General features: G+C 41.1%; 1 non-coding gene across 1 annotated transcript; it reads right to left on the minus strand.

Annotated features, from left to right (window-relative positions):
- Positions 1-8,340: 8,340 nt before the first annotated feature.
- Positions 8,341-8,426, minus strand: TRNAF-GAA (transfer RNA phenylalanine (anticodon GAA)). Its single transcript is given in 2 exon segments — positions 8,341-8,376; positions 8,390-8,426. It is a non-coding gene; the product is annotated as a tRNA-Phe (tRNA).
- Between the last annotated feature and the right edge of the window lie 4,457 nt (positions 8,427-12,883).

The raw sequence follows: 12,883 nt of genomic DNA on the forward strand, positions 1-12,883 counted from the left end.
TTTTACTTTCCAAGTATTTTACTTTCCAAGTATTCAATAAAATGTGCATTTGGCAAAAGTCCTTCGTGCCGGATTTGAACCAACGACCTAAGGATGCCTGTTTTACCACTACAGTCCTCCGCTCTACCAACTGAGCTATCGAAGGCTTGACAAATCGTTTTCTAGCAAACTCAATACGAGCTTCCACTTCAACCGTCGACTTGTAAACATCTCTTGCAATTCGTGCAAAATACTACAAATTTGGCTTGTGACGTTCCCGAATTGAGTAAAAGCACATCAGTTCCCAATTAAAAAAATGACCCCCTCCGCAGTCTCCCGCATGTTACTGACCACCATACTAAGGGGGAAAAGTTGAAAGGCGGCGCCTCACAGGCCATCTCCTCAGAGTATTCAGCCGTGTTGGGCCTTGACAATATTTTAATATCTTGGATGGTGTATACTGTTCTCTCATTTCCCTTGAGAAATCAAGATTGTCAAGGGGATTCTGCTGTTTTGCCAGTTCATAGCAAGAGATGGGGATCCGAATCACCTCAGAGGAAACCAATGAAGATTGGTGTTGGACAGAAACATAACGTGGCCACAGCCTCAAAGCAAAAGGCATCTATTTTCAGTGATGAAATATAATATAATTATAAATTGTCTGTTATTTTATTTTCCAAGTATTTTACTTTCCAAGTATTCAATAAAATTTGCATTTGGCAAAAGTCCTTCGAGCCAGATTTGAACCAGCGACCTAAGGATGCCTGTTTTACCACTACAGTCCTCTGCTCTACCAACTGAGCTATCGAAGGCTTGGCAAATCATTCTCTAGCAAACTCAATACGAGCTTCCACTTCAACCGTCGACTTGTAAACATCTCTTGCAATTCGTGCAAAATACTACAAATTTGGCTTGTGAGGTTCCCGAATTGAGTAAAAGCACATCAGTTCCCAATTAAAAAAATGACCCCCTCCGCAGTCTCCCACATGTTAATGACCACCATACTAAGGGGGAAAAGTTGAAAGGCTTCGCCTCACAGGCCATCTCCTCAGAGTATTCAGCCGTGTTGGGCCTTGACAATATTTTAATATCTTGGATGGTGTATACTGTTCTCTCATTTCCCTTGAGAAATCAAGATTGTCAAGGGGATTCTGCTGTTTTGCCAGTTCATAGCAAGAGATGGGGATCCGAATCACCTCACAGGAAACCAATGAAGATTGGTGTTGGACAGAAACATAACGTGGCCACAGCCTCAAAGCAAAAGGCATCTATTTTCAGTGATGAAATATAATATAATTATAAATTGTCTGTTATTTTACTTTCCAAGTATTTTACTTTCCAAGTATTCAATAAAATGTGCATTTGGCAAAAGTCCTTCGAGCCAGATTTGAACCAACGACCAAAGGATGCCTGTTTTACCACTACAGTCCTCCGCTCTACCAACTGAGCTATCGAAGGATTGACAAATCGTTCTCTAGCAAACTCAATACGAGCTTCCACTTCAACCGTCGACTTGTAAACATCTCTTGCAATTCGTGCAAAATACTACAAATTTGGCTTGTGACGTTCCCGAATTGAGTAAAAGCACATCAGTTCCCAATTAAAAAAATGACCCCCTCCGCATTCTCCCGCATGTTACTGACCACCATACTAAGGGGGAAAAGTTGAAAGGCGGCGCCTCACAGGCCATCTCCTCAGAGTATTCAGCCGTGTTGGGCCTTGACAATATTTTAATATCTTGGATGGTGTATACTGTTCTCTCATTTCCCTTGAGAAATCAAGATTGTCAAGGGGATTCTGCTGTTTTGCCAGTTCATAGCAAGAGATGGGGATCCGAATCACCTCACAGGAAACCAATGAAGATTGGTGTTGGACAGAAACATAACGTGGCCACAGCCTCAAAGCAAAAGGCATCTATTTTCAGTGATGAAATATAATATAATTATAAATTGTCTGTTATTTTACTTTCCAAGTATTTTACTTTCCAAGTATTCAATAAAATGTGCATTTGGCAAAAGTCCTGACCTAAGGATGCCTGTTTTACCACTACAGTCCTCCGCTCTACCAACTGAGCTATCGAAGGCTTGGCAAATCAGTCTCTAGCAAGCTCAATACGAGCTTCCACTTCAACCGTCGACATTCAAACATCTCTTTCAATTCGTGCAAAATACTACAAATTTGGCTTGTGAGGTTCCCGAATTGAGTAAAAGCACATCAGTTCACAATTAAAAAAATGACCCCCTCCGCAGTCTCCCGCATGTTACTGACCACCATACAAAGGAGGAAAAGTTGAAAGGCGGCGCCTCACAGGCCATCTCCTCAGAGTATTCATCAGTGTTCGGCCTTGACAATATTTTAATATCTTGGATGGTGTATAGTGTTCTCCCATTTCCCTTGAGAAATCAAGATTGTCAAGGGGATTCTGCTGTTTTGTCAGTTCATAGCAAGAGATGGGGATCCAAAATACCTCACAGTAAACCAACTAAGATTGGTGTCGGACAGAAAAATAACGTGGCCACAGCCTCAAAGCAAAAGGCATCTATTTTCAGTGATGAAATATAATATAATTATAAATTGTCTGTTATTTTACTTTCCAAGTATTTTACTTTCCAAGTATTCAATAAAATGTGCATTTGGCAAAAGTCCTTCGTGCCGGATTTGAACCAACGACCTAAGGATGCCTGTTTTACCACTACAGTCCTCCGCTCTACCAACTGAGCTATCGAAGGCTTGACAAATCGTTTTCTAGCAAACTCAATACGAGCTTCCACTTCAACCGTCGACTTGTAAACATCTCTTGCAATTCGTGCAAAATACTACAAATTTGGCTTGTGACGTTCCCGAATTGAGTAAAAGCACATCAGTTCCCAATTAAAAAAATGACCCCCTCCGCAGTCTCCCGCATGTTACTGACCACCATACTAAGGGGGAAAAGTTGAAAGGCGGCGCCTCACAGGCCATCTCCTCAGAGTATTCAGCCGTGTTGGGCCTTGACAATATTTTAATATCTTGGATGGTGTATACTGTTCTCTCATTTCCCTTGAGAAATCAAGATTGTCAAGGGGATTCTGCTGTTTTGCCAGTTCATAGCAAGAGATGGGGATCCGAATCACCTCAGAGGAAACCAATGAAGATTGGTGTTGGACAGAAACATAACGTGGCCACAGCCTCAAAGCAAAAGGCATCTATTTTCAGTGATGAAATATAATATAATTATAAATTGTCTGTTATTTTATTTTCCAAGTATTTTACTTTCCAAGTATTCAATAAAATTTGCATTTGGCAAAAGTCCTTCGAGCCAGATTTGAACCAGCGACCTAAGGATGCCTGTTTTACCACTACAGTCCTCTGCTCTACCAACTGAGCTATCGAAGGCTTGGCAAATCATTCTCTAGCAAACTCAATACGAGATTCCACTTCAACCGTCGACTTGTAAACATCTCTTGCAATTCGTGCAAAATACTACAAATTTGGCTTGTGAGGTTCCCGAATTGAGTAAAAGCACATCAGTTCCCAATTAAAAAAATGACCCCCTCCGCAGTCTCCCACATGTTAATGACCACCATACTAAGGGGGAAAAGTTGAAAGGCTTCGCCTCACAGGCCATCTCCTCAGAGTATTCAGCCGTGTTGGGCCTTGACAATATTTTAATATCTTGGATGGTGTATAGTGTTCTCTCATTTCCCTTGAGAAATCAAGATTGTCAAGGGGATTCTGCTGTTTTGCCAGTTCATAGCAAGAGATGGGGATCCAAAACACCTGACAGGAAACCAATGAAGATTCGTGTTGGACAGAAAAGTAACGTGGCCACAGCCTCAAAGCAAAAGGCATCTATTTTCAGTGATGAAATATAATATAATTATAAATTGTCTGTTATTTTACTTTCCAAGTATTTTACTTTCCAAGTATTCAATAAAATGTGCATTTGGCAAAAGTCCTTTGAGCCGGATTTGAACCAACGACGAGCTATCGAAGGCTTGGCAAATCATTCTCTAGCAAACTCAATACGAGCTTCCACTTCAACCGTCGACTTGTAAACATCTCTTGCAATTCGTGCAAAATACTACAAATTTGGCTTGTGAGGTTCCCGAATTGAGTAAAAGCACATCAGTTCCCAATTAAAAAAATGACCCCCTCCGCAGTCTCCCGCATGTTACTGACCACCATAATAAGGGGGAAAAGTTGAAAGGCGCGCCTTCTGGCTATCTCCTCAGAGTATTCAGCCGTGTTGGGCCTTGACAATATTTTAATATCTTGGATGGTGTATACTGTTCTCTCATTTCCCTTGAGAAATCAAGATTGTCAAGGGGATTCTGCTGTTTTGCCAGTTCATAGCAAGAGATGGGGATCCGAAACACCTCACAGGAAACCAATGAAGATTGGTGTTGGACAGAAACATAACGTGGCCACAGCCTCAAAGCAAAAGGCATCTATTTTCAGTGATGAAATATAATATAATTATAAATTGTCTGTTATTTTATTTTCCAAGTATTTTACTTTCCAAGTATTCAATAAAATTTGCATTTGGCAAAAGTCCTTCGAGCTGGATTTGAACCAGCGACCTAAGGATGCCTGTTTTACCACTACAGTCCTCCGCTCTACCAACTGAGCTTTCGAAGGCTTGGCAAATCATTCTCTAGCAAACTCAATACGAGCTTCCACTTCAACCGTCGACATTCAAACATCTCTTTCAATTCGTGCAAAATACTACAAATTTGGCTTGTGAGGTTCCCGAATTGAGTAAAAGCACATCAGTTCACAATTAAAAAAATGACCCCCTCCGCAGTCTCCCGCATGTTACTGACCACCATACAAAGGAGGAAAAGTTGAAAGGCGGCGCCTCACAGGCCATCTCCTCAGAGTATTCATCAGTGTTCGGCCTTGACAATATTTTAATATCTTGGATGGTGTATAGTGTTCTCCCATTTCCCTTGAGAAATCAAGATTGTCAAGGGGATTCTGCTGTTTTGTCAGTTCATAGCAAGAGATGGGGATCCAAAATACCTCACAGTAAACCAACTAAGATTGGTGTCGGACAGAAAAATAACGTGGCCACAGCCTCAAAGCAAAAGGCATCTATTTTCAGTGATGAAATATAATATAATTATAAATTGTCTCTTATTTTACTTTCCAAGTATTTTACTTTCCAAGTATTCAATAAAATGTGCATTTGGCAAAAGTCCTTCGAGCCGGATTTGAACCAACGACCTAAGGATGCCTGTTTTACCACTACAGTCCTCCGCTCTACCAACTGAGCTATAGAAGGCTTGACAAATCGTTCTCTAGCAAACTCAATACGAGCTTCCACTTCAACCGTCGACTTGTAAACATCTCTTGCAATTCGTGCAAAATACTACAAATTTGGCTTGTGACGTTCCCGAATTGAGTAAAAGCACATCAGTTCCCAATTAAAAAAATGACCCCCTCCGCAGTCTCCCGCATGTTACTGACCACCATACTAAGGGGGAAAAGTTGAAAGGCGGCGCCTCACAGGCTCTCCTCAGAGTATTCAGCCGGCTTGGGCCTTGACAATATTTTAATATCTTGGATGGTGTATACTGTTCTCTCATTTCCCTTGAGAAATCAAGATTGTCAAGGGGATTCTGCTGTTTTGCCAGTTCATAGCAAGAGATGGGGATCCGAATCACCTCAGAGGAAACCAATGAAGATTGGTGTTGGACAGAAACATAACGTGGCCACAGCCTCAAAGCAAAAGGCATCTATTTTCAGTGATGAAATATAATATAATTATAAATTGTCTGTTATTTTATTTTCCAAGTATTTTACTTTCCAAGTATTCAATAAAATTTGCATTTGGCAAAAGTCCTTCGAGCCAGATTTGAACCAGCGACCTAAGGATGCCTGTTTTACCACTACAGTCCTCTGCTCTACCAACTGAGCTATCGAAGGCTTGGCAAATCATTCTCTAGCAAACTCAATACGAGCTTCCACTTCAACCGTCGACTTGTAAACATCTCTTGCAATTCGTGCAAAATACTACAAATTTGGCTTGTGAGGTTCCCGAATTGAGTAAAAGCACATCAGTTCCCAATTAAAAAAATGACCCCCTCCGCAGTCTCCCACATGTTAATGACCACCATACTAAGGGGGAAAGGTTGAAAGGCTTCGCCTCACAGGCCATCTCCTCAGAGTATTCAGCCGTGTTGGGCCTTGACAATATTTTAATATCTTGGATGGTGTATAGTGTTCTCTCATTTCCCTTGAGAAATCAAGATTGTCAAGGGGATTCTGCTGTTTTGCCAGTTCATAGCAAGAGATGGGGATCCAAAACACCTGACAGGAAACCAATGAAGATTCGTGTTGGACAGAAAAGTAACGTGGCCACAGCCTCAAAGCAAAAGGCATCTATTTTCAGTGATGAAATATAATATAATTATAAATTGTCTGTTATTTTACTTTCCAAGTATTTTACTTTCCAAGTATTCAATAAAATGTGCATTTGGCAAAAGTCCTTTGAGCCGGATTTGAACCAGCGACGAGCTATCGAAGGCTTGGCAAATCATTCTCTAGCAAACTCAATACGAGCTTCCACTTCAACCGTCGACTTGTAAACATCTCTTGCAATTCGTGCAAAATACTACAAATTTGGCTTGTGAGGTTCCCGAATTGAGTAAAAGCACATCAGTTCCCAATTAAAAAAATGACCCCCTACGCAGTCTCCCGCATGTTACTGACCACCATACTAAGGGGGAAAAGTTGAAAGGCGCGCCTTCTGGCTATCTCCTCAGAGTATTCAGCCGTGTTGGGCCTTGACAATATTTTAATATCTTGGATGGTGTATACTGTTCTCTCATTTCCCTTGAGAAATCAAGATTGTCAAGGGGATTCTGCTGTTTTGCCAGTTCATAGCAAGAGATGGGGATCCGAAACACCTCACAGGAAACCAATGAAGATTGGTGTTGGACAGAAACATAACGTGGCCACAGCCTCAAAGCAAAAGGCATCTATTTTCAGTGATGAAATATAATATAATTATAAATTGTCTGTTATTTTATTTTCCAAGTATTTTACTTTCCAAGTATTCAATAAAATTTGCATTCGGCAAAAGTCCTTCGAGCTGGATTTGAACCAGCGACCTAAGGATGCCTGTTTTACCACTACAGTCCTCCGCTCTACCAACTGAGCTTTCGAAGGCTTGGCAAATCATTCTCTAGCAAACTCAATACGAGCTTCCACTTCAACCGTCGACTTATAAACATCTCTTGCAATTCGTGCAAAATACTTCAAATTTGGCTTGTGAGGTTCCCGAATTGAGTAAAAGCACATCAGTTCCCAATTAAAAAAATGACCCCCTGCGCAGTCTCCCGCATGTTAATGACCACCATACTAAGGGGGAAAAGTTGAAAGGCGGCACCTCACAGGCCATCTCCTCAGAGTATTCAGCCGCGTTGGGCCTTGACAATATTTTAATATCTTGGATGGTGTATAGTGTTCTCTCATTTCCCTTGAGAAATCAAGATTGTCAAGGGGATTCTGCTGTTTTGCCAGTTCATAGCAAGAGATGGGGATCCAAAACACCTCACAGGAAACCAATGAAGATTTGTGTTGGACAGAAACATAACGTGGCCACAGCCTCAAAGCAAAAGGCATCTATTTTCAGTGATGAAATATAATATAATTATAAATTGTCTGTTATTTTACTTTCCAAGTATTTTACTTTCCAAGTATTCAATAAAATGTGCATTTGGCAAAAGTCTTTCGAGCCGGATTTGAACCAGCGACCTAAGGATGCCTGTTTTACCACTACAGTCCTCCGCTCTACCAACTGAGCTATCGAAGGCTTGGCAAATCATTCTCTAGTAAACTCAATACGAGCTTCCACTTCAACCGTCGACTTGTAAACATCTCTTGCAATTCGTGCAAAATACTACAAATTTGGCTTGTGAGGTTCCCGAATTGAGTAAAAGCACATCAGTTCCCAATTAAAAAAATGACCCCCTCCGCAGTCTCCCGCATGTTACTGACCACCATACTAAGGAGGAAAAGTTGAAAGGCGGCGCCTCACAGGCCATCTCCTCAGAGTATTCAGCCGTGTTGGGCCTTGACAATATTTTAATATCTTGGATGGTGTATACTGTTCTCTCATTTCCCTTGAGAAATCAAGATTGTCAAGGGGATTCTGCTGTTTTGCCAGTTCATAGCAAGAGATCGGGATCCAAAACACCTCACAGGAAACCAATGAAGATTGGTGTTGGACAGAAACATAACGTGGCGACAGCCTCAAAGCAAAAGGCATCTATTTTCAGTGATGAAATATAATATAATTATAAATTGTCTGTTATTTTATTTTCCAAGTATTTTACTTTCCAAGTATTTAATAAAATTTGCATTTGGCAAAAGTCCTTCGAGCTGGATTTGAACCAGCAACCTAAGGATGCCTGTTTTACCACTTCAGTCCTCCGCTCTACCAACTGAGCTATCAAAGGCTTGGCAAATCATTGTCTAGCAAACTCAATACGAGCTTCCACTTCAACCGTCGACTTGTAAACATCTCTTGCAATTCGTGCAAAATACTACAAATTTGGCTTGTGAGGTTCCCGAATTGAGTAAAAGCACATCAGTTCCCAATTAAAAAAATGACCCCGTCCGCAGTCTCCCGCATGTTACTGACCACCATACAAAGGAGGAAAAGTTGAAAGGCGGCGCCTCACAGGCCATCTCCTCAGAGTATTCATCAGTGTTCGGCCTTGACAATATTTGAATATCTTGGATGGTGTATAGTGTTCTCCCATTTCCCTTGAGAAATCAAGATTGTCAAGGGGATTCTGCTGTTTTGTCAGTTCATAGCAAGAGATGGGGATCCAAAATACCTCACAGGAAACCAACGAAGATTGGTGTCGGACAGAAAAATAACGTGGCCACAGCCTCAAAGCAAAAGGCATCTATTTTCAGTGATGAAATATATTATAATTATAACTTGTCTGTTATTTTACTTTCCAAGTATTTTACTTTCCAAGTATTCAATAAAATGTGGATTTGGCAAAAGTCCTTCGAGCCAGATTTGAACCAACGACCAAAGGATGCCTGTTTTACCACTACAGTCCTCCGCTCTACCAACTGAGCTATCGAAGGCTTGACAAATCTTTCTCTAGCAAACTCAATACGAGCTTCCACTTCAACCGTCGACTTGTAAACATCTCTTGCAATTCGTGCAAAATACTACAAATTTGGCTTGTGACGTTCCCGAATTGAGTAAAAGCACATCAGTTCCCAATTAAAAAAATGACCCCCTCCGCATTCTCCCGCATGTTACTGACCACCATACTAAGGGGGAAAAGTTGAAAGGCGGCGCCTCACAGGCCATCTCCTCAGAGTATTCAGCCGTGTTGGGCCTTGACAATATTTTAATATCTTGGATGGTGTGTACTGTTCTCTCATTTCCCTTGAGAAATCAAGATTGTCAAGGGGATTCTGCTGTTTTGCCAGTTCATAGCAAGAGATGGGGATCCGAATCACCTCACAGGAAACCAATGAAGATTGGTGTTGGACAGAAACATAACGTGGCCACAGCCTCAAAGCAAAAGGCATCTATTTTCAGTGATGAAATATAATATAATTATAAATTGTCTGTTATTTTACTTTCCAAGTATTTTACTTTCCAAGTATTCAATAAAATGTGCATTTGGCAAAAGTCCTGACCTAAGGATGCCTGTTTTACCACTACAGTCCTCCGCTCTACCAACTGAGCTATCGAAGGCTTGGCAAATCAGTCTCTAGCAAGCTCAATACGAGCTTCCACTTCAACCGTCGACATTCAAACATCTCTTGCAATTCGTGCAAAATACTACAAATTTGGCTTGTGAGGTTCCCGAATTGAGTAAAAGCACATCAGTTCACAATTAAAAAAATGACCCCCTCCGCAGTCTCCCTCATGTTACTGACCACCATACAAAGGAGGAAAAGTTGAAAGGCGCCGCCTCACAGGCCATCTCCTCAGAGTATTCATCAGTGTTCGGCCTTGACAATATTTTAATATCTTGGATGGTGTATAGTGTTCTCCCATTTCCCTTGAGAAATCAAGATTGTCAAGGGGATTCTGCTGTTTTGTCAGTTCATAGCAAGAGATGGGGATCCAAAATACCTCACAGGAAACCAACGAAGATTGGTGTCGGACAGAAAAATAACGTGGCCACAGCCTCAAAGCAAAAGGCATCTATTTTCAGTGATGAAATATAATATAATTATAAATTGTCTGTTATTTTACTTTCCAAGTATTTTACTTTCCAAGTATTCAATAAAATGTGCATTTGGCAAAAGTCCTTCGAGCCGGATTTGAACCAACGACCTAAGGATGCCTGTTTTACCACTACAGTCCTCCGCTCTACCAACTGAGCTATCGAAGGCTTGACAAATCGTTCTCTAGCAAACTCAATACGAGCTTCCACTTCAACCGTCGACATGCAAACATCTCTTGCAATTCGTGCAAAATACTACAAATTTGGCTTGTGAGGTTCCCGAATTGAGTAAAAGCACATCAGTTCCCAATTAAAAAAATGACCGCCTCGCAGTCTCCCGCATGTTACTGACCACCATACTAAGGAGGAAAAGTTGAAAGGCGGCGCCTCACAGGCCATCTCCTCAGAGTATTCATCAGTGTTCGGCCTTGACAATATTTTAATATCTTGGATGGTGTATGGTGTTCTCCCATTTCCCTTGAGAAATCAAGGTTGTCAAGGGGATTCTGCTGTTTTGTCAGTTCATAGCAAGAGATGGGGATCCAAAACACCTCACAGGAAACCAACGAAGATTGGTGTCGGACAGAAAAATAACGTGGCCACAGCCTCAAAGCAAAAGGCATCTATTTTCAGTGATGAAATATAATATAATTATAAATTGTCTGTTATTTTACTTTCCAAGTATTTTACTTTCCAAGTATTCAATAAAATTTGCATTTGGCAAAAGTCCTTCGAGCCGGATTTGAACCAGCGACTTCAGGATGCCTGTTTTACCACTACAGTACCAACTGAGCTATCGAAGGCTTGGCAAATCATTCTCTAGCAAACTCAATACGAGCTTCCACTTCAACCGTCGACTTGTAAACATCTCTTGCAATTCGTGCAAAATACTACAAATTTGGCTTGTGAAGTTCCCGAATTGAGTAAAAGCACATCAGTTCCCGATTAAAAAAATGACCCCCTCCGCAGTCTCCCGCATGTTAATGACCACCATACTAAGGGGGAAAAGTTGAAAGGCGCGCCTCACAGGCCATCTCCTCAGAGTATTCAGCCGTGTTGGGCCTTGACAATATTTTAATATCTTGGATGGTGTATAGTGTTCTCCCATTTCCCTTGAGAAATCAAGATTGTCAAGGGGATTCTGCTGTTTTGCCAGTTCATAGCAAGAGATGGGGATCCAAAACACCTGACAGGAAACCAATGAAGATTCGTGTTGGACAGAAAAATAACGTGGCCACAGCCTCAAAGCAAAAGGCATCTATTTTCAGTGATGAAATATAATATAATTATAAATTGTCTGTTATTTTATTTTCCAAGCATTTTACTTTCCAAGTATTCAATAAAATGTGCATTTGGCAAAAGTCCTTCAATCTGGATTTGAACCAGCGACTTAAGGATGCCTGTTTTACCACTACAGTCCTCTGCTCTACCAACTGAGCTATCGAAGGCTTGGCAAATCAGTCTCTAGCAAGCTCAATACGAGCTTCCACTTCAACCGTCGACATTCAAACATCTCTTGCAATTCGTGCAAAATACTACAAATTTGGCTTGTGAGGTTCCCGAATTGAGTAAAAGCACATCAGTTCACAATTAAAAAAATGACCCCCTCCGCAGTCTCCCGCATGTTACTGACCACCATACTAAGGGGGAAAAGTTGAAAGGCGGCACCTCACAGGCCATCTCCTCAGAGTATTCAGCCGCGTTGGGCCTTGACAATATTTTAATATCTTGGATGGTGTATACTGTTCTCTCATTTTCCTTGAGAAATCAAGATTGTCAAGGGGATTCTGCTGTTTTGCCAGTTCATAGCAAGAGATGGGGATCCAAAACACCTCACAGGTAAACAAATGAAGATTCGTGTTGGACAGAAAAATAACGTGGTCACAGCCTCAAAGCAAAAGGCATCTATTTTCAGTGATGAAATATAATATAATTATAACTTGTCTGTTATTTTACTTTCCAAGTATTTTACTTTCCAAGTATTCAATAAAATGTGCATTTGGCAAAAGTCCTTCGAGCCAGATTTGAACCAACGACCAAAGGATGCCTGTTTTACCACTACAGTCCTCCGCTCTACCAACTGAGCTATCGAAGGCTTGACAAATCGTTCTCTAGCAAACTCAATACGAGCTTCCACTTCAACCGTCGACTTGTAAACATCTCTTGCAATTCGTGCAAAATACTACAAATTTGGCTTGTGAGGTTCCCGAATTGAGTAAAAGCACATCAGTTCACAATTAAAAAAATGACCCCCTCCGCAGTCTCCCGCATGTTACTGACCACCATACAAAGGAGGAAAAGTTGAAAGGCGGCGCCTCACAGGCCATCTCCTCAGAGTATTCATCAGTGTTCGGCCTTGACAATATTTGAATATCTTGGATGGTGTATAGTGTTCTCTCATTTCCCTTGAGAAATCAAGATTGTCAAGGGGATTCTGCTGTTTTGCCAGTTCATAGCAAGAGATGGGGATCCGAATCACCTCACAGGAAACCAATGAAGATTGGTGTTGGACAGAAACATAACGTGGCCACAGCCTCAAAGCAAAAGGCATCTATTTTCAGTGATGAAATATAATATAATTATAAATTGTCTGTTATTTTACTTTCCAAGTATTTTACTTTCCAAGTATTCAATAAAATGTGCATTTGGCAAAAGTCCTGACCTAAGGATGCCTGTTTTACCACTACAGTCCTCCGCTCTACCAACTG

The sequence above is a fragment of the Ambystoma mexicanum genome, chromosome 1p (assembly GCF_040938575.1).
Source record: "Ambystoma mexicanum isolate Mex_15411 chromosome 1p, UKY_AmexF1_1, whole genome shotgun sequence".
Lineage (NCBI taxonomy): Eukaryota > Metazoa > Chordata > Amphibia > Caudata > Ambystomatidae > Ambystoma > Ambystoma mexicanum.